General features: G+C 42.2%; 4 non-coding genes across 4 annotated transcripts; 2 read left to right on the top strand and 2 right to left on the bottom strand.

Moving 5' to 3' along the window:
• Window positions 1–11665: 11665 nt before the first annotated feature.
• LOC129504286 (U6 spliceosomal RNA) lies at window positions 11666–11769 on the bottom strand. The gene has a single exon (XR_008663326.1). It is a non-coding gene; the product is annotated as a U6 spliceosomal RNA (small nuclear RNA).
• An 8288-nt stretch (window positions 11770–20057) lies between these two features.
• Window positions 20058–20129, bottom strand: TRNAH-GUG (transfer RNA histidin (anticodon GUG)). Its single transcript has one exon. It is a non-coding gene; the product is annotated as a tRNA-His (tRNA).
• A 655-nt stretch (window positions 20130–20784) lies between these two features.
• TRNAH-GUG (transfer RNA histidin (anticodon GUG)) lies at window positions 20785–20856 on the top strand. The gene has a single exon. It is a non-coding gene; the product is annotated as a tRNA-His (tRNA).
• A 1474-nt stretch (window positions 20857–22330) lies between these two features.
• Window positions 22331–22402, top strand: TRNAH-GUG (transfer RNA histidin (anticodon GUG)). Its single transcript has one exon. It is a non-coding gene; the product is annotated as a tRNA-His (tRNA).
• Window positions 22403–26877: the final 4475 nt, after the last annotated feature.

Genomic DNA, 26877 nt, shown 5'->3' with positions numbered 1-26877 from the left:
ACTTCCTGTGTCAGGTACCTTTGGTTTGCCCCTCCAGATCCACTCTCCACCCAGCTCTGTACTCCAGAAGCCTGACCCTGTGGACTACCTGGAGGGCTCCAATGCCTTCCAGTTCATCTGATTGGGTTCTACCAAGGGGACCCACAAAGAGATCAGAATGTATGAAAAGACTGAGGTCACTGTATTGAGGAGGTCTTTATCTGACTCTCCTCCTGGGTTCTCTTACATCTTGTCCCTTCAGGCCTAGGAATAGTAGCGGTTCACTGCTTACTGCCTCAGGTTCTTGCACTATCCTTTCTTGTGGCTCCACTACATCTTGCACACATCTTTCTAATGGTCTCTTTGTAAATAAACCCTCCTATAATTATCTGAATTTAAGTATTCCATCTGTTTCCTGTTGGGACCCAAACTGATACACTAGGTGAAGCTGATTTAAAATTATACCCAGTCAAATGCCAGTTCAGTAAAGCCACTGCAAAATTAGAGGGGGCATACTACTCCAAAAATAAATAGAAATCACATGCCTAGAAAAGGTTTGTCATCACTTTGTAACCACGTTCAACTATTTCCTGGGAACTAAAGTTCAGTGGGTACCACCAGAAATGAGTTAAGAACAATAACTTTAGCAAAATCTATTAACATTCTAATCCTAGAATATCAAGTTGAAACTAGACCTCTCTGGTTAAAATTTTAAATAAAAAAAGAAAGCCATAAGGGGTATTGCAAAGGAAAAGAGAAAACAAACTCTCACACTCTTTTAAACCAATTAAGCAGCAGAGCATAGAGGTATGAGAAATCATGGTCTTGGTATCTTGCTTGGCCAGGGCTCTTGTTAATACTACCTAGCTCTTTGCTTTACATGACATTACAATTTGAGGGTTAGTAACTGTTCTATCTGAAAGCTGAATTGAGAAGAAATCTGTCTGATAAATGGTGAATCATAATACCTTGGCCAATCATAATACCTTCACTTTCTGTGAAGTATGTACCCATTAATGAATTCTCTAAGTATGTGTATGGGACCTTTTTCAGATATGTACTAACAATAACCTTCTCTCATGCTTACTGCTTGCAGCCTCAACCGATAGAGCATGAAAGAGTAGAGTAAAGGCATTAAGTCATGCTAGGTGAACAGAGCATTAGTGGGTACTACAGGTTAGGCTTAGCAGCAAAAGTATTCATGCATTTTTGCAATGACTATTCATAGGATGTGAAAACTCAACTAAGTGAGACAAAGCTATGGAAACTCCCAGGGCCTGCAGTACTAGCATTTAGCAGTTAGAATGGAAAGCTTAGGATGACTTTCAGAAAGTCCATCTGCAGTGCTGTTGACACTGTGACCCTGGTTGATTTTTTTTTTAATTTATTTATTCACAAGAGACACACAGAGAGAGGCAGAGATACAGGCAGAGGGAGAAGCAGGCTCCATGCAGGGAGCCCAATGTGGAACTCGATCCCAGGGCTCCAGGATCATGCCCTGAGCCAAAGGCAGATGCTTAACCCCTGAGCTACCCAGGTGTTGATCTTTTCTTCTCTAGCTTAAGGTAAGAATGACTGAGTCTGAAAAGCAAAAGATTATCAATAAGCCAAAGTAGAAAGCCAAATAGGAGCTAGAAAACCACGGAAGGCAAGAGAAAAGTCAACCGGGTGGAGGCCAGTAAACTTACAATGGAGGCAGAGACTCCATGAAACTGGGGATGACCAATTCTGAGAACCATGAGCCCAGGTAGAGTAAGAAGGGAACCTAAACCAGAGCATGGCCAGGTGCTTAATGCTGAATTGGGATTATTACCTTAGAAAAGAAAGCTTTCTCCACAGAGTACCCAAATCTCTGTTTCATGTGTCCATTTCAGACAAGAGAAAAAAATCAGATCTTTTTCACACTAACAGTGGAGATCCAATGCCAAAGGTCCATGAAGACAGTAAGGTGATACATTCAATTGGCCCTTCAATTCACCCTCAACTTCTTCCTTCCAGAACTCTTATCTCTCAGAGTTAGAGATAGCATTAGTTCTGACAGGCAATAATCCAGTGGCCTTTTCAAGCCAAGTCCTAAATTCTTTGTTAAGCAAATGTTTCTCCTGATTTCTAGTACACAGTCAATGATGATCATCGGCTTCCTATGTTGATACAATTTGCTCCTGTTTATACATTCTTTTAATAATTTCAGTAGGAATTTGAGGACAGAAAAGCTCTAGCTTCTTTAGCTGCAGATAGCAGACTCAGGCCCTAATGAGAAAAAAAGTGGAGTAGGGGAAGGAGCTCCTACCAAGGATGCACTGCCTAAAATTCTTCACTTGGGATTTGTATTCACATGTAACATAGTCAAGCCTGAGATATTCTTCCAAACCTCATTCCAGGGAACTTGTATAGCTCACACCCACCCACCTATCTTGCTATGCCCACCCATCCCTGCCAGGCTTACCACCATCCTCCCAGGAAGTCAGAACAAGTGCTCTGACAGGACAGCCAGAAGAGACAAACAGACTTAATAGAAGCAGTTGGAGAGCTAGGAGGAAAAGTGAAAAAGAGATATAACCCATAAGGAGGAAAGATCAATGATATTCAATGATACATAAAATCAGGTGGCATGATAAATGAGATGCTAGATTTGGCAGTGAAGAAGCAACTGGTTCTGTGTGAGTGAACTGTTTACATGAGAGCCAAGGACCATACCAAGTACTAATGAATTTTCAGAGCAACTGGACTTGTTCTTCAGAGCAATTTGATGGTGGGAATGATTTCCATAATAATATGCAAAAACAAAATACAAAAATCAACTGTGTTTCTGTGTACCAAAAAATGAAGTTTAATGAAAGATATTTTAAGATATAATTTTTAAAATAGTGTATCTTCTAAGATTTTTTTCTGTCTCTCCCATCTATCCTCTCTTTCTAGGACTCCAATTATATGTATACTAGGCCACTTGATGATATCCCAGGAATCTCTAATACTATTCTCTCTCTTTCAGTCTTTCCCCTGCTCTGTGTTTTATTTTGGATAATTTCTATTGCTATGTCTTCAAGTTTACTAATCTTTTCTTCTGCAATGTCTAAGTTGCTATTCATCCCATCCAATGTACTTTCTTTCCAGATGTTATATTTTCAATTCTAGAAGTACAATTTCAAACTTTTTTTTTATAGTTGTTTAAACTGTCTACAGGGTAGATGACACACAGAAGGCCTTCCTGCCCTGCTCCTGTCTCACCCCCCAGAAAGATTCCATTCTCCTCTGTGATGGCCTCAGCCATCTGTCAGACAGACAGAAAGCTTCTCCAGCAGCCCAGAAACCCAGTTGAAACAAACCCACCAAAACATTCATCATTCACAATTCAAATGCACAGTACTTCCTAGAGCTGTTACACAGCAGGCACTTGATAGATACTTGTTGGAGAGTCAATAATGAAGAACAACTCAATACTCAAAAAAAAAAAAAAATCCAGGGCAGCCCAGGAGGCTCAGCAGTTTAGTGCCACCTTCAGCCCAGGGCATGATCCTGGGGACCCGGGACTGAGTCCTGCATTGGGCTTCCTGCATGGATCCTGTTTCTCCCTCTGCCTGTGTCTCTGCCTCTCTGAGTCTCTCATGAATAAAAAAAATAAAATCTTTTTTAAAAAATCCAAATAAAAAATGGGTAGAGGGCCTGAATAGTCATTTTTCCAAAGAAGATAAATGGACAATAGACACATAAAAAGATGCATAACATGACTAAGCATCAGGGAAATGCAGATCAGAACCACAATGAGATATCATCTCACATCTCTCAGAATGCCTACAATCAAAAAGACTAGAAAGAACAAGTGTTGATGAGGATATGGAGAAAAAGGAATGTTCATGCATTGTTGGTGGGAATGCAAACTGGTGTAGCCACTGTGGAAAACAGTATAGAGTTTCCTCAAAGAATTAAAAATAGAAATACCATATGATCCAGTAATTCTACTACTGGGTATTTACCCAAAAAATAGAAAACACTAATTTGAAGGGATACACACACCCCTATGTTTACTGCAGTATTATTTACAATAGCCAAGATATAGAAGCAGCCCAAGTATCCATAAATAAATCAATGGATAAAGAAGATGTAATATATATATATATACACACACACACACACACGTGCTTATACATACACATATAAACACACATATGCATATATATACACACATGTATTTTTTTAAAGATTTATTTATTTATGATAGATAGATATATATAGAGAGAGGCAGAGACACAGGAGGAGGGAGAAGCAGGCCCACGCCAGGAGCCTGATGTGGGACTCGATCCCGGGACTCCAGGATCGCGCCCTGGGCCAAAGGCAGACGCTAAACTGCTGAGCCACCCAGGGATCCCCAACACATGTCTTTCTATATATGTATATACCTACCATGAGATATTACTCCACCATAAAAAAGAATGAGATCTTGCCATTTGTGACAACATGGATGGACCTAAAGTGAAATAAGTCAGAGAAAGACAAATACCATATGCTCTCACTTTTAAATGGAATATAAAAAAAATGAGCAAACAAACAAACAAAGCAGGAACAGACACTTAAATACAGAGAACAAATTGGTAGTTGCCAAAGGAGAGGGGATGGGAGGGATGGGCAAAATGAGTAAGGGGAGTGGGAGGTATAGGCTTCCTGTTATGGAATGAATAAGTCATAGAGATGAAAGTTACAACATAGGGAATATAGTCAGTGGTATTATAATAGTCTTGTATGGTGAAAGATGAGAGCTACACTTGTGGTGAACATAGCATAACATATGGAGTTGTCAAATCACTATGTTGTACACCTGAAACTAACATTGTGTGTCAACTATACTTCAAATTTTAAAAATGGAAACATTTAAAAAAAATAATGAAGATAGAAGAAATCATGCTGTAAGGAAAGGAGCTGGATAGCTCTGAACATCTTTCAGGCACTCCTGAAATCTTCCCACATGGGTGACCCCTACTGAACTCTTAAGGTTGGGTCTGACAGTGTTAATATAGTACTCATGTCATTTAGCCACCTCTGGAGAAAATGTTTAAAATGTGTTTAAAATGAAGGAGTTATATTAAGAGGAAAGGCCAAGAGACTGAAGATCCAACTTTCTAATCATTGGCTGAGCTATTGAGTGATTGTACTATCTTGTTATCAGCTAAGGAAGAGAACAGATCTAGAAATTATCCTGCTTCCAAGAGAATTATTGAAGAAATCCAAGTACCGACGAGGAGTATTTGGAGGCCCTCCTGTTCCTCTCTTACTCAATTCCATCTCAAGTCCGTGGTGCAAGCCAGGGTCATAAAATAGCTGTTACCTGGGGGTTTAGAGCAGATTATCTTGCAGAATCATACAGATTTTTAGAGCAAAATGGACCTTCAAGATCTTCCTGCTAACCACAACTACACTGATTGTAGACAATCCAAATCATGAAGCCACAGGCAGTCACCTGATGGGTATGGCATAAGGACTCTGTGCTCTGCTGTCTCTGCACTCTGCTGCCTCTGCACTCAGGCTTTCAGTGAACTTAACAGCCTATGACGCTTCCCACTTCATGGAGAGGACATCCAGTTCCTCTCTCTTACCCTGACTTTAAGACACTCCTATCTTCCCAAAATCCTAAAGGTCATTTTCTTTTTTTTTTTTCTAAAGGTCATTTTCATTTAGATGACCCACTGATGTCCCAGAACCACCATGTTCTATGTAAGAACCTCCTGTATCTTAGATGCTACCCTCTCCTGATTCCCCTCTGTTACCCCCTAAGTAAAGCACTCCTTATACTTGCTTCTCTCTTACTGTATCTGCCCCCCAACCCGCATTATTGGCACTTTCCCTCATTTGGCCTTGTGTCAGAGCTAAGCATGTGTTAGAGCTAGGAGCAGAGCTTGAGTTAGAGCTAGGGCCTTGAGGCCATCTCCCCAGAGGGGAAGTTCCTTGAAGGAAGATCTTGTGAGGGAGAAAAAGAGATGTGGAGTAGGGTACAGAGGGACACATTTAAAGACCTATTTCTTCAACATCACAATCTTGGATAGGGTTGACCCTGAATACCAAGCCATCTGAGTTACTGCAGTCAGGTTTAGGGCAGCCTGGGTGGCTCAGCGGTTTATGCACATGCCTTTGGCTCAGGGTATGATCCTCAAGTCCTGGGATCAAGTCGCATGTTGGGCTCCCTGCACGGAGCCTGCTTCTCCCTCTGCCTGTGTCTCTGCCTCTCTCTCTGTGTCTATCATGAATAAATAAAATCTTTTTAAATAAATAAATAAATAAATAAATAAATAAATAAATAAATAAATAAATTTTTTAAATGGCAGGTTTAAAGGGGAGGTGACAAGTGTTTTGCAAGGATGCCATTATTTTTTAATGTCTTATGTATCCAATCATAGTTAATTTTTTTGAAATGCTCGCCATTTCTCCTGGCATTCTGATGCTTTTTAAATTTTGCTGGCAAGAATTTTAAGGTCTTTTTCTCTCGCACTTTGGCCCACATGCAGTTTCCTACTGCAGTGAGACACTGAATGTGTGAAGAGTGTGGAGAGAGGGGAGGGAGATGATAAATGTCCCTCCAGGCTGCAGTGCTGGGCATGGCCAGTTCAATGGCCACATACCAGATAACCTATTCTTTCAGGAAAGAGTTCTAAAAATACCAAATTGAAAGATCAACCAAACACTATCTGACCACAGAGAGTGGGACTATGGTAAATACTAAGGGCTTATACTTCTCTGTCCTGGCATTAGGGATTTCTATCTTCTCTCCCATCCTCTGCTTCTACATCCTGTTTGTACTTTCTCTATCTCTCTGACTCTCCCTCCCTCTCTCTTCTTTGTCTCTCCCTCAAACCCCTTCCTTCCTTTCTCTACCTCTCCTAGTTATACTTTGCAGTGCTCTGCCTGAGATGTTGTGATGGAGAGAAGTCTGGGAAGACAGCCTCCAGAACACCTGTGGGGCCCACCACGGTCCTTGCAGAGTGGAGCTGATGACTGAGGCAAACAGTGCATGTGCTGAGCGCATGTGCATTAGAGAGCAGGTAGGTGAACAGTCATGGCCTGGTGATGGGGATGGACAAGGCTGTGGAGAACCCAGAGAAGCCCCATGAGAGTGTCCTCTAGACAATGAGCATCAACAATCTTCTACAATTAGTCTTATAGGCTGCGGATTCAAATCTTTATTTTCTGTTTGCTTAACTACGTAGGAGATTTTTGCCTTGGGTTCTGGTTAGAAAAGCCTGACCTCTAGTATTCCTTATTGATTTATGATTGGCTAATTATTTTCCATGGTTAAATTGTGCAGTGGACGAAGTCTAAAAAAGTTGGTGTTGGCCTCACAGTCCTGACCCTCCCCCTAAATGCTCTAATACTGACTAAAGTCTACCTTTTTTTGGAAAATAAGTTATAAGGAAGTAATCTTTGGTCTCTGTTATTAAGCATTTCCGGGTTTTTCTTTCTTGGGTTTTTTTACTTTTGTTGTTGTTTGTTTTTTTTTTTTTAAGATTTTATTTATTTATTCACTCATGAGAGACACACAGAGAGAGGGAGAGAGGCAGAGACACAGGCAGAGGGAAAAGCAGGCTCCATGCAGGGAGCCTGACACTGGACTCGATCCTGGGACTCGATCCTGGGGCTCGATCCTGGGGCTTGATCCTGGGACTTGATCCTGGGGCTCGATCCTGGGACTCCAGAATAACACCCCGGGCCAAAGGCAGGCACTTAACCACTGAGCCACCCAGGGATCCCTTGGGGTTTTTAACTTTTAAGGCAGGATTAAAAATACTAGGAATCAGAGGCTCTTTGGGCAAAATGACCTCATGACATGGGGGAAGGTAGAATATTTAACTTCCATAAACCTCAATTTCCACTTCTGCAAAATGGAAGTGGTGATAAGCATATCTGCCTACAAGACTGAGACTGATTAAATTAGAACCAAAGTGAAAGGAGAGGAAAAGACATTTGTATAAACAGTAAAGTGCTCCAAGAAGGGTAAATCACTTAGCATAGTGCCTGGTGCAAATTAAGTGTTCACTTGGTGGTGGCTATCGTGTCCTACACCAGTAACATAGCAGGAATTACTGGAGCATCTTAGAGCAGGACGTAGAAGGTGGCAGGAGAATAGAGAGAAAGAAATGGAGCAATATGGTGATTGCTGGGGAGTCATGCAAAGAGCAGAGCTTCTATTTACTTTAGTCTATGCAATTTTGACTATTACCAAAAAAACAAAAAAAAAAGTCTTTCAGAAACTTGACTTTGTTTCTAAACAAGAAAAATGTACACTTTTCAAAGCACAAGTTCATTTTTTTACGGACACGAGTCTCAAGGAGACTTCACTCATTAGTTTACAGATTTCCTGTAACTAAAATATCCTCCCATATATTTGATATAAGAATTGAAACAAAATATTAAGTCTGATTTTTAACAAATTTGAAGTAGCAAGTTCTTTTCTGAAACCTTATTTCTTTTTACCAAGAGCCAGTTGTTCCCTTAAGGGGAGTGAACAATATGTCTGCAACATCGACTATCTTATGGAGACAGATGTCCTTATAAGAGAAAGGCAGAGGGAGGTTGGAGACACAGTAGAGATGAAGCAATATGAGTACTGAGGCAGAGATGGAATTAGGCAAGCCACAATCCAAGGAATATCTGGAGTCACCAAAAGCTGAAAGAGGCAAGGAAGGATTCTCCCCCAGGGTCTTTGGAGAGTGCAATTCTGAAAACACTTTGGTTTTGGACTTCTGGCCCCCAGAACTGTGTGAAAACAAAATTCTGGTTTAAACCACTTGTTTATGGTCATTTGTTACAGTAGCCTTAGGAAGTGAAAACAAGTGCCCAAAGGACAAGAGTAGGCTGGCACCCAAGTCTCTGGACTCCCTCAGTCATATGTTTATTTCCCTACCACCATTTCATACCCTCTAAATTCTGATCTTAACAGAGATGTGAAAAAAATTCACACTTTACTGCTGAAAAGATAACTTCTTAGATGGAAGCAATGGTATTGCAGGTGCTGCTGCTTCTATGAGTTGATGCTTAGTCCATCCAACAACTAAGCTTTTGGGCTTTTGGGCAACAATGAAATCTTAGTTGTTGGATGGAAAGTGATATATCCCACTAAGATTGGTATTAAACATTAGGGAATCATTCTAAGATCTGGAGGAAAGAACTGATAAAATATAGCCAGAAAGATAAGCCAGTTGATTCCAACAAAATACAGAAAATAGGTAACTCACAAAGTCTATATGCAATCAACAGAATTTACTGAGCATACAGTATGTGCCAGGCAGTTGGGACGCCTGGCTGGCTCAGTTGGTAGAGCATGTGACTCTTGATCTTGGGGTCATGAGTTCAAGCCCCATGTTGGGTGTAGAGCTTATTTAAAGAGTAATAATAATGATAGTAGTAGTAATAAAAATGTGTCCACAAATCCTTTAAAAAAGAAAAAAGTTTCTGGATCTGGTAAGCAGAGTTCTTACTTGAGGCACCACAGTGGAGAATACACCACATAGCTCTTGTTTTCTCCTCCAGATCCCCTTTCCATCTCTCTCATCCTGCTCTGACTAGTGTGAGCTACATCACCAGGCTGCCTCAGTCTCTGGTTTCCAATTTGGCTCAGCCATTGGGAACCACTAACAGGAGATTGGATACCTTTCTGTCTATTTCATTAACTATCCCAGTGCTTGTTCAGTGGACTCATAAATAAAATGGCCAGGATGGCAGAGACGAAGTTATGTATAGGCTCTACAATAGGGACTTCTCATCAAGGTGAATCTGGCCTCTCCTACTGGTGATTGCTGAATCTACCAAGAACAGAGACCAATGTTGAGTCCATAGTATGGCATCGTTCTTCAGGGGCACTAGCCAGTTACCTGATAACAGGTTGATTATGTTGTCCCACCATGGAGGAGGAAGCAATTCCTTAATGAACTTAATGCTAATTCTGGATATGGTGTCCCTTTATAGTTTGATGTTCCATAGTAAAAGTTAAGGGAAGACTATAGTAATACCATTCTGTCAGGACCACTAATGGTTCATATACCTAAGAGTAAAGGCTTGAGATATCAGATAAAGAACCGGTTGATCACCAATTAAGAAAAAAAATCTTAGTAGCTAGGCATATTTTTCCTTGGTTTATTCTGTATATATTTATACTTCTTAGTTTTTTTCTTCTTCTTCTCTTTTCCCTTCCTGTGCTCGCCCATTTAGGATGAGTTGATGACAGTTAACCTTATATTTTGTTTTTAGATTTCAGGATATCAAGGTGGGGGGGGGGTGGCGGATCGTGACTGAAAAAGAAAAAGGATGACCATCAGAAAAAAAAAGAAAAATGACTGATAAGACTTTGGGTCTCCCCTTTTAAGGAGAGATGGTAAGGCATCTTTGTAAGAGAGGTAGTTACAGCACATTAGGTGTAAGCATTATATTGTCACTATCATTGTTTGGAAGCTAAATGTGAGTAAAATGGTATGTATGGATTCTGAGTACCTAAAATAATGAACTGCACTAGATTGTCTACTGGCAACTCAGCATCCCACTTCTGTGATCCCCCGAGATTTAGGAATTCTGGAAAATGTTTCTTAGAATCCCTTGACAACTGTTTTTTCCATGTTAGATTCCACAAATGAGAGGTACTTGTGTGACATTTGGAGAACAGAAGAGAGGGAGCTAGCTTCTTCAAGACTATTCAGACTTTAGTACAACATCCATTCATGATCAAAACCCTCTGCAAAATAGGTCTAGAGGAAACATACGTCAACATAATAAAGGCCTTATATGAAAAACCCACAGGTAACATCATAGTCCATGGTGAAAAATTGAGAGCTTTTCCCCTAAGGTCGGGAACAAGATTCTCTCCACTTTTATTCAACATAATATTGGAAGTCCTAGCCATAGCAATCAGACAACATAAGAAATAAAAGGCATCCAAATTGGTAATGAAGAAGTAAAACTCTATTTGTAGATGACTCTGTATCTATAGAAAACCATCTTTCGCGCCCTGGGCCAAAGGCAGGCGCTAAACCGCTGTGCCACCCAGGAATCCCCAGCCAAAACAATCTTGAAAAAGAAAAACAGGGCACCCCAGATGGCTCAGCAGTTTAGCGCCACCTTTGGCCCAGGGCCTGATCCTGGAGACCTGAGATCAAGTCCCACATCAGGCTCCCTGCATGGAGCCTGCTTCTCCCTCTACCTGTGTCTCTGTCTTTCTCTATGTAAAATAAATAAAATAAAATCTTTAAAAAGAAAAACAAAACTGGAGGTATCACAATTTCCAGACTTCAGGTTATACAAAGTGGTAGCAATTAAAACAGTATGGTACCAGCATTAAAAAAAATAGATCAAGAGAATATAATAGAAAACCAGAAATAAAACACAATTATATAGTCAATTTAATCTTTGACAAAGGAGGAAAGAATATACAATGCAAAAAAGAGTCTCTTCAACAAATAGTGTTGGGAAAACTGGGGGGCTACCTGCAAAAAAGAAAGAAAGAAAGAAAGAAAGAAAGAAAGAAAGAAAGAAAGAAAGAAAGAAACTGGGCCTACAAAAAAAATAAACTCAAAATGGATTAAACATCTAAATGTGAGACCTGAAATCATAAAAAACTCTTGAAGACAGCACAGGCAGTAATTTCTCTGACATTGGCTGTAGAAACACTTTTCTAGATAATGTCTCCTGAGGCAAGAGAAACAAAAGCAAAAATAAACTATTGGGACTATACATTAATTTATGCGTCATCCTTGCACAGGAGCCATGCTAATCTCTGCATTGTTCCAATTTTAATATATGTGCTGCCAAAGTAAGCCCACTATTGGGGCCATATCAAAATAAAGTTTCTGAACAGTGAAGGAAACAAGACTAAAAAGCACCCTCCCGAATGGGAGAAGATATGTGTAAATGACATATCCAAAAAAGGATTAGTATCCAAAATATATAAAGCAAGGAAGAGAGAGACCAAGAAACAGACTCAACTATAGAGAACAAACTGAAGATTACTAGAAGGGAGGTAGGTGGGTGGGTGGGGGTGGGTGAGATAGGTGATGGGGATTAAAGAGTACACTTACCATAATGAAAAAAAAAAAAAAAACTATTCAAACTTTCCCTAACACTCTTCTCAAAGCTCTTCTAGTGTTTGCCCAATTCCAAACCCTCTTTCATATTTAGATTTTTATATTATGGCAGTGCCCCACTTCTAGGTAATAAAATCTGTAATAATTATCTATCAAAGTATAACAAATTACCTGACATTTTAGCAGCTTTAGATGATGAACATTGATTATCTCACAGTTTCTTAACTCAGGCATTTGGAAGTGACTTAACTGAGTGGTTTGGGTTCAGAGTCTCTCATGAAATTGTTAAAGTGTCAGCCAGAGTACAGGCATCTGAAGGTTTGACTGATGCTGGAGGATCTGCTTTCAAGATGGCTCACTCACAAAGCTATTGGTCAAAGATTTCATTTTCTTGTTTTTAAGATTTTATGCATTTATTCATGAGAGAGACAGAGACAAGGCAGAGAGAGAAACAGGAGCCCAATGTGGGACTCGATCCTGGGACTCCAGGATCACTCCCTGGGCTGAAGGCAGATGCTTAACCACTGAGCCACCCAGGCATCCCCAAAGATCTCATTTTCTTGATGATTGTTAGCAGGAGCCCTCAGTTCCTCAACTCATGGATCTCTCCATGGTGTTGCTTGGGCATTCTCAAGACATAGAAGCTGGCTTCCTCTGGAGCTAGTGATCTGTAAGTACCAAAGGGAGGCTGCCCCCAAGGTGGGCCACTTTGGCATGAACAGTATTTTGAGTTAAAAACAATCAAAACCCAGTAGATTCAGGAAAAGCTCTTTATGTCCCCTTCAAATGCCTGCTTGTACAAGGAAGAGGGCTATTAACAGATTCTTCTCCACCTAAGTAACTTATCTACATCATAGGGAAACCTTTGTTTTCCAAACATCTCCTCTCACCTTCCTACTAATGGTCCTGTCTCCCTTGTATTCTCAGACCTTACCCCTCCCTTAGCTCATATAAGCCTCATGTTGCCTCACTGTCTACAATTTCCATGTGTGTGTGTAGTTCTCGTACAAACATTATTTTGTTTATAAATTTATTTTTTATTGGTGTTCAATTTGCCAACATATAGAATAACACCCAGTGCTCATCCCAAGTGCCCACCTCAGTGCCCGTCACCCAGTCACCCCCACCCCCCGCCCACCTCCCCTTCCACCACCCCTAGTTCGTTTCCCAAAGTTAGGAGTCTTTCATGTTCTGTCTCCCTTTCTGATATTTCCCACTCATTTTTTCTCCTTTTCCCTTAAGTTCGGCATCCATATGGTGACCTCCTGGGAGCAGGGGACCACCAGGTTGCCTAAGGAGGGGTGAACCGGCCCAGGTCGGAAACGGAGCAAGTCAAGACTCCCGTGCTGATCGTACAAACACTATTAAATTTGATTTTCTCCTATTAATCTGTCTTATGTCAATTTAATTCTTAGTTCAGGTAGAAGGACCTTATAGGGCAAATTATTCCTCTCTGACAGATCCAATAGAGAGAGCAAAGGGGAAGCCACAATGTACTTATGACTTCATCTCAGAAATGACACACCATCCCTTCTACTTTATTCATTTGAAGATGTCACTAAGTCTAGCCCTCACTCCAGGGAGAGAAAGTAAGCTCTATGATCGGGAAGGTAGGAGCATCAAAAGATTTGTGAACATATTTTAAAACTACAAGTTCTCTTGAAGCATTTGATCTAAAGAGATTTAGGGAGGAAAGGAATTCTTAGCCATTTTGATGATACAGTAAGAAAGTCATCCAGACTCAGGATGAGGCCAGTCAACCAAAGGGTAGTCATGACGCAAGTATTTTGACTCTGAAATTTAGGAGAAATTGGGAAAACAGTTAAGTCAGTTTTTTGCAATTTTTACATGTATCTCTCCCTTCTAATTTAAAATTCCATTTGAAAATTGCATATTCTGTCATCATGTCAGATTCTCAATACCAGCAATGACATTAGGGCAGCACAGATACATCTATTTTCATAGTATTTGAACTACCATGACTCCAAAAAGTATTCTACCCTTGATATTAGAGCTTCCTCTCAAACCTCCCATCCATTTCCTTCATCCAACATGTCCATCCCTTCTACCTCTGAGTTGAAGAGCCTCTAAGCTTATTGCTCTCTGATCACACACCTATGGGTGTGATGTGAGGAAAGAGCTCCTCCTTCACCCCCAGGTTAGTCCCCAAGCCCCAAACTCAACAACCAGAACCAGAAACTGAAATTCTCTTCCATCTCTCCTCTGAACTAAGACTTTGTCAGTAAGGACACCTGGGTGGCTCAGTGGTTGAGCATCTTTGGTTCAGGCCCTGGCCCAGGGGTCCTGGGATCGAGCCAGTCCTGCATCAGGCTCCCCACAGGGTGCCTGCTTCTCCCTCTGCCTAGGTCTCTGCCTTTCTCTCTGTGTCTTTCATGAATAAATAAAATGTTTTTTAAAAAAGACTTTGTCGGGCAGCCCAGGTGGCTCAGCGGTTTAGCACCGCCTTCAGACCCGGAATCGAGTCCCATATCAGGCTCCTGGCATGAGGCCTGCTTCTCCCTCTGCCTGTGTCTCTGCCTCTCTCTCTCTCTCTCTCTCTCTCTGTGTCCCTCATGAATAAATAAAATTTAAAAAAAAAATTGTCAGTAATTACTCATTTGTATGTCGTCTTTCTAAAATACAGATATGATTATGTTCCTCTTCTGCTTAAAAATGGAGACTTAAATAGTCCCCAATACCTATAACAAAGTCTATAAATGGCCTTCAGGAAATTTGTGAATTCCTGACATTTTTGTCATAGATCCATCATTTGAAGAACAAGCCTATGGCTTCAAATGGATCCCCCAAACAGTAAGTTACCACAAAATGTTAAGAACCACTAGCCTCCATGAAAAAAGACCTGACTTGACAAGGGGCGAGTGAATCATCACAATTTGGCTCCACCCCTCCTCTCCTTTCCATATCTTATGTCACAGCTATGACTTGTCTTTCCCTATGCTCTTTGTATATTCATGCTTCCTTGCCTTTGTTTCTGCCTTTCTCTCTGCCTAGGATATCTTTTCCTCTTTTCTGCCAGGAAAATTACTATGCATGCCTTGTAACCCAGCTCAAATGTCATATCCTGGGGGAATGAATGATCTAAGCTGTAATGCATTTTGTATATACTTCTAACATAATTGTAATTGTTTCTTCACTCTTCTGATTAACCCTGGACTGAAATGATCATCTCAGAGTAAGAATGAGTCTTATTCAAATTTATATCGTCAAAGCCTAACATAGATCATACTAGGGCCTACTGTTTGTTGGGTGGGTGAATGGGTGTTAGCTTGTACCACTGCCTGACAGAACAGGGACAACTTCCCTATGAGCATTCCTCTACAGACTGCCTACAAACTGAGGACAATTTCTTCTTCCCCTAATGCTTTGCTTTACAGTGGGCTTGTAGTGTACTTTTAGATTTTACTGATTAGTAAAATTTTAAAAATAATTTTGGAGATCAACATAGGATTGCCAGTTTACAGTCCAAGTAAAGACTGTAGAAAAAATTATCACTTACCTTATCACGTTATAAAAGAAAAGTCACTTTAAAACCTCAAAAGTTTGAAGGATATAATCTCAGCCTAGAAGACAGTCCTTTGAATTAAATACATTTAGCCTTTTGAAGACCTTATTTTTCTCTCATCCCATGATGAAAAATTTCTGTTTATCAGTTCTAGAATAATGTTTGGAAATCACTGATTTAGACCTTTACTTCTGAGAGATGGCTCCTGCATTCTTCCTCAGGAATGAGTTTCAGGCCTCATGACAAGAATAGTCCTTCAGGGTCTCTCCATGGATTTATTTCTACAGGAACAGAGAAAAATACCTGGGAATAAGAGACCAACTGATGCATGTGTACTAGGGGCATATCTCAGTTAAAAATTCAAGAATGCAAGAAGTGCAACTTTATCTCTTTTTCTTAAATTTATTTTCTATTCAAATATGTTCTACTGGGTGACGAATATAATCTTAATTCAGGGTCCCTCTCCTTTTCTTTCCCTGAGGGTTGCATCTTTGACCCAGGTTACTGATTTAGTGCACAAAAGATCCTAAGCACTGATGAGATTATGATGTCTCATGTGTAATTGAAAAAAATTAAGTATTTATAGCTCGTTATTTCCCAACAAAGTTCTGGGGTCTTCTTCTCTCTCTCCTGAAATTATCACTTCAGTGCTTTATATTCTTTTAAAAAGCTCTCTTATGTTTTTGGGTAGATGATTTGTTTTTCTGGTGTCCTTGGTAAGTTCTTGGCCTACCAGTGAGGCCATCTGGTTCTGCTCATTGGCCCTTAACATTCACTTGGATATATTTTATTTTATCGTGGGTCTATGCAGATCACCAGAGTCATCCTCACCCTGCCTACACAAGACTGCCTCAGATCTGAAGGCTCTTTATGCCACCCATGAGCCGTTCAGGGTCAGAATTTATCTCCTCAGTGTAAAACTTTGATTCCCTTTAAAATGCAACACTTGTTATTATTAGCCATCATATTTCACACAAAGGAGCAGAGGAGCAGACGGAATAGGAGGATGGAAAATAGGCAGAAAACAGGAGAACACTATATCACATTATTTTCCGTTGGCTCAAATTCTATTTATTTTTTGTTTAGCTTTCTTTTCTGCACTAGACCATAGGTCTATGAGAACACACATCTACCTCATTCATTATTATTGCCCCAGAACCTAGAACAGTGCCTGCCACATAGTAGGCCCTCCATAAATATTGTTGATCTAATGAATGAGAATAATGAGATAGGAACAACACAAAGAGGTTGAAGAGAGAGTGAGGGGGCTGGAAATGCTAAAAATAAACTTCAATTCTTTTACAATTCTGGTGGAAGTTTATATCAGTTTTCTCTTGAAAAGTTTTGTTCCACTGAAGCAAGAAATGGCTCTTCCTTCTATCATTTTTTTTTGAGGGGGGGGGAAGCGAGAATCTTAAGCAAGCTCCTCATAGGAGGGGCTCCATCTTAGGACCCTGAGATCCTGTCCTGCACTGAAATCGAGTCCCACGTTTAACCAAATAAGCCATCTTGGCCCCCCTCTTGTGTTTTCTGATTGTTGCCTCTGGGCTAGTTTTTTCTCCTAGCTGAAAAACTAAACTATTTGGGCCAGGAGTATCACTATATACCATTGCAGCTCTCCAGGATGCAAAGCACTTTAAGTGCTAAAAGATGATAGTTTACTGAATGAATGAATGAAACTTGAGTCCTGAATAGCCAGAGAATCTCTGGGCAATAGGTTCCCTGTTGGGGGTTAAATCCAAAGTGGGTCTTGAAAGCAGCACCTCCTAGTGGAAGTACATGGGTGCTACTTCCTCCTTAGATGCCCCCAAATATGGGCCTCTTGGTGACTCCTCCCAGAGCTCCATCTTTTCATCCTCAAAATCTTAATGTTACCCCTAGATGAGGCCCAATAGACTCTGACAGGTCCCTTCTAGTAACCCTGAGTACTGGCAAGGTAAATAATGCAGGGCTTCACTCCAACCAAGTGGTCTAGAAAACAGCAGCACCTTCTCAGACTTGACTGTGCAAGTGAATCACCTGGGGAGGATCTTGTTAAAATGAAGATTCTGATCTAGTAGTTCTGGGCTGTGAACAAGATTCTAATTTTGAAGCACCTCCAGGAGCTACCAAGGCTGTTGGTCCAATCTGTACCACACCTCTGTGGTGGCCAGCAGTTATAACAGTAGCTCCCAGAGGCACCAGATGTGACCAGGAAGTCATGACATTGTGACATTGGGTGTTTATGCAAACTCTGAAGCTCATAAATTACAGTTGTCCCCTTCAAGTCAACACACTGGGGGTGCCTGGGTGGCTCAGTTGGCTAAGCTTCTGCCTTGGGCTCAGGTCATGATCCTGGGGTCCTGGGACCAAGCTCCGCATCCAGCTCCCTGCTCAGCAGGGAGCTTGTTTCTCTCTCTCATGCTTTCATCCCCTGCTCTCTCTCAAATAAATAAATAAAATTTTAAAAATAGTACTGTATGTTAACTATACTGTAATTAAAATTTAAAAAAACTTAAAAGTAATGCTTAACAAAAAAGTCAACACACTGATATCAAAAAATAGTTTGCTGGAATGTTACCTAAACCATTTTTGGAATCGCTATTGAAGCTTGTTACACCTTAAAAACTCAGTGCAACTGGGTGGCTCAGTGGTTGAGTGTCTGCCTTTGACTCAGGACATGATCCTGGGGTCTAGGATCAAGTCCTGTATCATGCTCCTTGTGGGGAGCCTGCTTCTCCCTCTTCCTGTCTGCCTCTCTCTTTGTGTCTCCCATGAATAAATAATAAAATCTTAAAAAAAAAAACAAACTCAGTGGTGACATCTTTTTCTTTGAAGATGGATTTAAAAGCAGTCAAAAAAACATTTCAAAGTAAAATATTGAGACTATAAATATTGATATGGATTAACTTATATGTCTTATAAATTAGCCCTGAAGGTAATCCCCAAACAAGAGTTCCAAAAATATCTGGGGCAGCTAATTGGAGTAAGTGGAATGTCTACTTGTAAACACACCATTTAGATGCCTAAGTACCACTGCCTTCCTTTTTAAGGTGTTGATTTAATTATATCCTTTTTAAGGGGTTGATTTCATTATTAGTTTAAGTAAAACATAAATAGGGCTTAGTAAGTGGCAGGCACTGTTACTTTACAAATATTCATTTCATTTTCATAATAAGCCTGCTTTATTCCCATTTTACAAACGAGAAAACTGAGGCACAGAGACATTAGGTGGCTTACCTAACATCACCCCACTAATTAATGCAGAAGTCAGTATTCAAACCTAGGGAGTCTGCTTCCAGGTGCCACCAGCTTAATTATTAAACTATGCAAACCTTACTCAGGGTTAGGATTAGCCCAAAGAAAGAGTGTTAGCTACTTGTTAGCTACTAGAGTCCATCAGAAAGAAAAGGAAAAAATTAAGTGACTTATAGTGGAGACTGAAAGCCAAAAACAAACAAAACAACAACAACAACAACAACAAAAATCCAACCCAAACAGAAACAGCTGGAGCTGGAATGTGTGAACAGAGGTCTTACACCTCCTGCCTCTTTTCCCAGTTCTGATACATAGAAGAGACCTCAACGTGGTAGGGATAGCAAGTTCTCAGGCTGACCTTTCGCTATTTTATTCTCTCACGCTCTGAGCTGTCGGGTCTTGTGGCTTTAAACTCATCACATTTAGGGAACTGGGAGCAGGGAGACCCTAGGAAATTACAGCCCACAGTAGTATCTTGCTTTTTACATGCTATTCAGTGAGACTTTGCCAATGGATTGTGGGTATAGAGGGCACAGCCCCACCAAAATGTCCATCTCTTCCAGGAATGCTTCCTGACTTGCTTTGCCACCTCCACGAGAGGAGCTAGAGAGGCTCATTCCTCACTCAATCCTCTCTCATTCCTTCCTTGACAGTGACACAAGCCTCCAGCAAGCAGCCACCCAAGAGTCAAATCTAAACCTCACTTCCAATTTGCCTAATGCCGAATGACAGATGCGAATTTGTTGAGCTTGGATTTTTTTTTAAGTGCACAAAAAATAAACTAACAAATAAAATGTGCTTTAAATCTGAGGTGGATTAGGGAAAGAAAAAAAAAACCTGCAGGAGGAAAACACCCTCTCACCTAGGAGGTTGTAGAAGTGGGGGCCACAAGCCTATCATTAACATCCCTCTCAGTGGCTCTCTAACCCTTAATGAATGTTTGCCATCTGTTCCTATAACCCCTACACTCGGAAGTATTGACGTTTTAGCAGGGCGAGGCTTTTCTGAGGACCTGGTGTACGAGCCGATCACTGACAGTGACCAAATGAGTTAAGAGAAAAAAAGTACCACACAGGAATACGTCCCAAAACAACCACACCGCGGGGAAGGTGGAGGTGGGCTGCTTCACTTGTGCCCCCTTTTGCCGCACTGTAGAATTTCGGCCCTAACCTACAATTAAGGGGGCAGTCGGGGCACAGCCGCAGGGAAGCCATGTGGCTCCCCGAATCTAAAAAGGCGCCCTTGCCGTGCCATTGTTCCCACAATGCCGTGACTCGGATTCGAACCGAGGTTGCTGCGGCCACAACGCAGAGTACTAACCACTATACGATCACGGCGCGCTACCGGGACGCCACGAGGTTCGCGCTCCCGAGTGTGGGCCTTCTGGTGTACCGGCCGCCGCCTGAGCCTTCCCGTGCTGCCCTGGGCCAGCCATGCCTAGCCTGGCCCTCGCGCCGACCCCGAAGCGAAGTGGGGACGCCATGGACTCCCCCTCGGGTCTCTGTCGGTCGTGCGCACGGGTCGTAAAAAGAAGGACCTGAAAACGCTTTGCAAACCGAAGGATTCCTACGAGGCTGGGACTCCGCCGTGGCCGGGACGGAGGTGATGACCCGGGGTCGCCCGAACGGGGGGTCCCTCTTGCACCCACCTTGCCCCGGCGCTCACGCAGCCTGAGCGGACTCTGGCTGGGAACGGGGCCGTCTCTAGAATTCTACCACAAGAAAGAAAAATCGGTTCCGCCCCACCCCCACAAGGTCCTTAAGGCGCGGGGGTGAGGGGGCAGAGAAAGCCCCAGCGCAGCCTCCACGCTGGCGGAGCGGCGGGATCTGGGCCGCGCAGAGGGCGGACAGAGGTGGAGACCCGTGAGTCTGCGCGCACGCGAGAGGCAAAATTGGAGAGCGGCGGGAGCCGATGATGACGTGGCAAGGGGGCGGGGCTTTCAACAGAGAAGAACTCAGGCGAGGAAACCGAAGGCCGGATCCCCAGTAGCTCGCCGTGATCGTATAGTGGTTAGTACTCTGCGTTGTGGCCGCAGCAACCTCGGTTCGAATCCGAGTCACGGCATTGCGAAAGGCAATGACACGGCTAGGGATCTGGCTTTTTATCACCGTCCTCCATTTTTATTTCGAGTTTGTAACATTCTCAAAAATGGATCCCAATCCCTTTGTGACAGTTGAAAACGACATTTACGTCACGCCGGCTCTGGCTAAATTGGACTCCCGAAGAATACAGGCTTCCCATTACTCGGGCCACCCGCCATAGCGTTCACTGGGGACAAAGCACGGAGGCGCTCACAAGGCTGATCATTGTCACAGGCATGTGTACGAATTTTCACGGCTTCGCTGGAAAAGGACTCCCAATAAGAATAGGAAGAGAAGCCTTTGCAAAGGAGGTGACTTTCGAAGTAGCTCATAAAGGCAGAAAAAGGAATTTGCCGAGCAGCCAGGATAATCTTGTGTGCAAAAGGTATGAAGGAGGTCTCAAAAAGGAACTACCGGCAATTCCTCTTTAAAAACCCAACCCCCTTCCCCACCTGGAAAGGACCTGTTGAGTGAGTGAGTGAATGGATGAATGCATGGCAAGTAATTCAGGAATGAGAAACAACGCCGAGGGATGAGCTGGAAAAGGTGGACGAATTTCCTGCATCTGTGGGTGGAGGAGAGAAAGGATACGACTAGTGTTTAGAAACCTCCCTCCGGTGACTCTGCAGGGGACGGGGGTGATGATGAGAGCAGACAGGTGGTCGCGGTGGATTCTCTTGTTAGAACCAGTGGCACGTTCTCAGTTGAGCAAAAAGCCTCCGCCTGCTGGGGACTCGGCCTGGTTCTAGGCGCCTTGGGGCGGGAGCCCTGGCGGACAAGAAGAAAAACCGGACTGGTGGTGCCCGCTGCCGCCCGGGGCACAGCGGAGGTGGGCACCGGGTCCGGCGGGAGTACCGTGAGGGAGCAGTCAGGGCTGTCAGGGCCGTCCGGGTCCGGAGAGGAGCTGCAGGGAGGTTGATGGGGAGCGGACGAGCAGGGGGAGATGCGTTCACTGAGCCCTTTCTGCGTGGCTAACTCGTGCTGGGGAGGGGGGCTGGGCGTCCACAACCACCGCGGAGGAGATGCTGGGTCACTCCTCCGGGAATCAGCAGGGACGGGAACCCCTTAGGAGCGCCGCCTTCACACCCCGGGTCGCTCGCTGCAAAGACCTCCCAGGCGGAGGAGATGGGCATCTTCCCAGGAATGCGAGTTACACAACCTGTGAACCGAGATCCGGCCAGTCCCGTCCCTGCATGCCCAAGTGGTCCCCCCTAAACTCCCACCTCATTCACAAGGAGCCCACCCTTCCTCAGCGGGTTTGTTCCGGTGGCTAAGGGGCCAAAGCCTGAGAACCCGAGCGACGCGCGGGAGCGCAACGCGCCTGCGCACTCTCGGACTCCGCGTTAGGCTGGAGCTCCGCCCCATGGGTGGGTCTCTCGGTGACGTGCAGCCTGCGAACGCCTATGACTATTGAAGAGGACAATCAGAAGGCCACCCCTGCAGGTCCCCGGTAGCTCGCCGTGATCGTATAGTGGTTAGTACTCTGCGTTGTGGCCGCAGCAACCTCGGTTCGAATCCGAGTCACGGCATTGTGGGAACAATGGCACGGCAAGGGGCCCGCCTTTTTCTTAACCTTTCGTCTTGCCACGGATAATATTTTGCAGAGATCACAATTCATTTTCTCGAAATGAACCGCCGCATCTTTCTACCTTGAAGAGCGAGCTGCCCCTCAGATCGCCACCTCCAGTAATTCGCACTTAAGGCTCCGAATTCAGTTTCACAGCAGTTCTAATCCTTTCTCGAAGGAATTGGAAATCAGTGTCTCAATCGTTCTACAGCAGCAAAACAGCGCCGCCGTGACCTTGCGATTTTTTTTCCCTTTTATGAATTTTTAAAAATTGAGTTGTTTATGTTTAAATAGAGAATACATGTGCACAAGCCCAATGAAAAGTAAGTGTCCCTCTCAGTTCTTCACCTCATCCACCAATTATTGCAGTTTCCCTCATATCTTTCCATGAGACCCTTGCATAAACAAACATTTATATAGCACGTATGTAAAAAAATATATCCCCTTCTTGCATAATACAAACGACCTCTTCCCTTCCTTGCCCTCACACCCAGAAGTCAGACACAATTTGCTATGATATAAGTGCACAAATAGGCAATCTCCCTTGACAACGAAGAGTACACATACTGGGGGGTAATATTCACCCACCGACCCTGTCCTTTTTCTCCCCAGACCCTGGATCCTGGTGAGGACAGGTGAGGGATGGCTGACTTGGTGAGATAGGGAAAAGGGATTCCTTATTGTGCTTTAAAAAAACCTTTGGATGGGAGCCTGGGCTCTGTTGAGAAGAGTCCTATTTTGATTTCATGTTGGAAGGACAGGGTAGCATCCTAAATTTTGGGTTGTGAAGAGGGACTTGACTTGGTAGTCCATTTGAAGACCTTTCACTTCCATCTATTATCTTATTATCAGGATCAAACTTAAATTACAGGCCACTAATGTTAGAAAATTCAAGTCAATCAGAGGCAGAATTGAATCTTACAATGTATATGTTCCAAGCATACAGCCACTCCATAAATATTTGAATAGAAGTTTCTTATGGAGCCCATAAATGAGTGAAGTGGGCCAGTTTACTTCATGATTGTACCTTAGCCTGTATTCTTTCAAAACAGAACCATGTTATTTTTATATCAGACAACTAGAAAACTAGGCCCAAATGAAACTCGACCTATATCTAGAATCTCAAAGAACAGAGTGCATATGTGAGTGTACTAAGATATGTTTGTCCTCTCAAGTTTGTGAACAGAGATAGGCCTGAAGCAAGCCTGGTGACAATAGGCAAGGACCAGTCTTAGATGAAAGCAAAACCCAGAAGAGATCAGAGCTCAGGAGAGGACTGGGCATCCAAAATCAGACAAACAAAAGTGAGAGAACCCCACAAAGAACCCCCTAAGAAAAGTAAAGGCTAAGGACTAAGCGTTGGGACTTGCACAAATTTAGGAGGTTCAAGGAGGGAGAGGGCGTGGCCTGAAAGAAAGGAAAACCATAACAGTGTCCTTTAGAGAAAGTTTGGAAGAAGAAGGGTTCAGGGATAGAGGTCAGTAGATTCAGGTGCTGCAAAGGAGAAAGAGGAATAAGATAAAATTACTGGGTTTGACACTTAGAAGTCATTGTTGACTTTAAAAACCGTCCACGAGGGCAGCCCAGGTGGCGCAGCTGTTTGGCGCCGCCTGCAGCCTGGGGTGTGATCCTGGAGACCCGGGATTAAGTCCCACATCCGGCTCCCTGCATGGAGCCTGCTTCTCCCTCTCCCTCTGGCTGTGTCTCTGCCTCTCTCTCTGTGTTAATAAATAAAATCTTTAAAAAATAAATAAAATAAAAACCTTCCACGAGAGCAACTAGGCACTGTATATCAAAGATTCAGGAAAAAAGAAATGTACACCCTTTACCCCAATAATTCCATTTCTGGGAATCTTGCTAAAGAAAATAATCCTAAACTTGGAAGAGTTATCTGTGTAAAGATGTTTATTAAGGTTATTTAAAAGGGAAGAGAGTGCAAATGTCCCAAATGCTCAATAAATAAGGTAATATTGAACTAAACTAAAATATGCTCATTTGATGATATATTGAATAGTTTTGGGTTTTTTTTTTTTAAGTATCAAAAGTACATAAATGAAGTATTAGGTCATCTTTTAAATACCATTTCCAACGAAAAGGAGTAAAGTTCCCTTTAAAAATGACTGATTATGGGTCTGCAGCAGGGGAAACACAAATCTGAAATATGTTCTGTAACAAAACAAGTTAACTGCTTAAAGATTGATGGGACCAAGTCAAAAGGACACAGAAGCTTCTTTAAAGAGCTCCTCTTGGCCAAATTTGGGACAATCTGAGCATCAAAAAGGAATAACAGCAATAATGGTAACAAATTATATCACACTGAATAGATAGATAAATACATAATTTTTGAGACCATGGGGATGAGAGAGAAACAGAGAGACAGAGAGAGAAGCAGCAGAGCAGCAGCTTTTTTTTTTTTTACAAGAGAATACTTGATAATAAATGAAAGAAATGACAAAATTAGAGTCACCATTTTGCAATCCCCAGCATCATAACAAATATAAGCAGAGATCATCAATGGAAGCTAAAAACCACTGGGCAAATAATTTTATTTGTTGGGAATAAATAATCAAAGGTCTTCGGATATCCGAAGACAGCTTACCCTTAAATTGTAAAGGAAAGATCTGATGAACTCCAAATTATCCAAGTGATCGAGCCCAGCATCACGAATAAAAGGACAAATGTGCACTACGGGCCTACCAGTGTGACATAGTGGGAAGTCCACAACATCCCCTATGTAGTGGTCTTTTCTGAAATGTCTAACCTATACTGAATCATGAGGAAACTGGAAAACCCAGAATGTGGGACATTCTGCATGACAGCTGCCCTGGACGCTTCATAATGATCAATGTCTGAAAAACAAATTAACAATAATAAAATGGGGAACTGTTCAAGATTTAAAAAGACTAAAGAAACTTAACAAATGCCATAGGGGGGAGCCCTGGTTAAATCCTGAATCTGATATATATATATATATATATATATATATATATATATATATATATATGACATTTTAAGGGGAAAAATGGAAATAATTTAGTATGGACTGCATAATAGACAACACTATTGTGGATGTGTTCATATGGCCCTGTAGGAGAATTCTTTATTTTTAGGAAATGGCTGCTGAATTATTTAGAGTGAAAGTGTCATATTTGCAACTTGCATCAAACATTTAAGTTAAAGAGAGAAAGGGATAAAGTAAATATGGCAAAATGTTAAAAAAAAAAAGTAGTGAATTTAGGTGAAGGATATACAGATTTTCACTGTACTTGTTTCTGTGAACTTGTCTGTAGGTTTGACTTTTTTTAAAAAAATGGAAGAAAATAAAGCTCACAATAAAAATGGGGAACTATGCAATGTTAAGTGAAAAAAATAAGGACATAAAATTGTGTATGCCACAATTATAGCTATATAAAAATAAGAACAAGAGAAATGATCTTTATTCATTTCAACATTTGTTAAGCTCCTGCCACATGACAGGCTCTGCAATAAGACATGGGAGCACCCTGCTCCCCTACAGAATCCTGATTTTATGGTATAATGCTTGAAATGCAAGACTTTGGATCTGGCGACACTCACCCAAGTCTCAGAGAGCCTTGCTGTGATCACCTCACCTCTATATCTTGGGTTCCCAGCAAGCCGCTTGGTCCCCATGAGGGGCTCAACAGCCTGCTTCCATGAGTCCATACGCTGTAAAGGGAAGAAAGTGCACTAATAGATAATTTAAAATAACAGGAAGTGCAAGGTGCACATAGGGTATTAGTTTTAAAATTATCATTTAAAAAAATAAATAAAAATATCATTTATATTCTACTTTTATGATATCCACCCTCCTCCTCATCTAACATTTTTTCCTATTATTCTCCACCAGGAATCCTCCCCTTCTTTATGCTGCTTCCTACCATTGCTTTGGCCCAGCTCATGTTAACCCCATAACTTGGAGTGACCTTTAGCTTTTTTTTTGCTTCATCTGGTCAAATCCTACCCAGCTTGGGTCTATTTCCCTCACGAAGCCTGCCATCTTTTGTGTAGACTCAATTGATTTGGTTCCTCTGAGCTGTCAGCAGCTTAACTCCAAACATTCTAAACAAACGTGGCTTCATTTGACAACTACCATTGTAAGCATTTCACAGGTTTCAAAACCTGTTCATTGTCCATTGTCTAATCCTCACACAACAATTATTATGTCCTTTGCAGATATAAGGAAAGTGAGGATCAGTTGCATTGAGTACCTTGTCCACAGATCTGGCTAGAGCCCACTACTATTGGACTCCTGAATCAATGTCTCCTACAACCCTACTACTCTAAGTGTGTGTATGTTTTGGGGGTGAGGGTGGGGACCAGCAGCATCTGATAACTAGTGAGCCTGTTAGAACTACAGTCTGGGATGCTACCTCAGCTAGACCTACAGAATCAGAAACTGCAATTTAACGAGTTCCC

This window comes from Nyctereutes procyonoides, unplaced genomic scaffold (assembly GCF_905146905.1).
Source record: "Nyctereutes procyonoides isolate TBG_1078 unplaced genomic scaffold, NYPRO_anot_genome, whole genome shotgun sequence".
Taxonomy (NCBI): domain Eukaryota; kingdom Metazoa; phylum Chordata; class Mammalia; order Carnivora; family Canidae; genus Nyctereutes; species Nyctereutes procyonoides.
The sequence above is the reverse complement of the archived record's forward strand: the minus strand, read 5'-3'. Positions and strand labels throughout refer to the sequence as shown.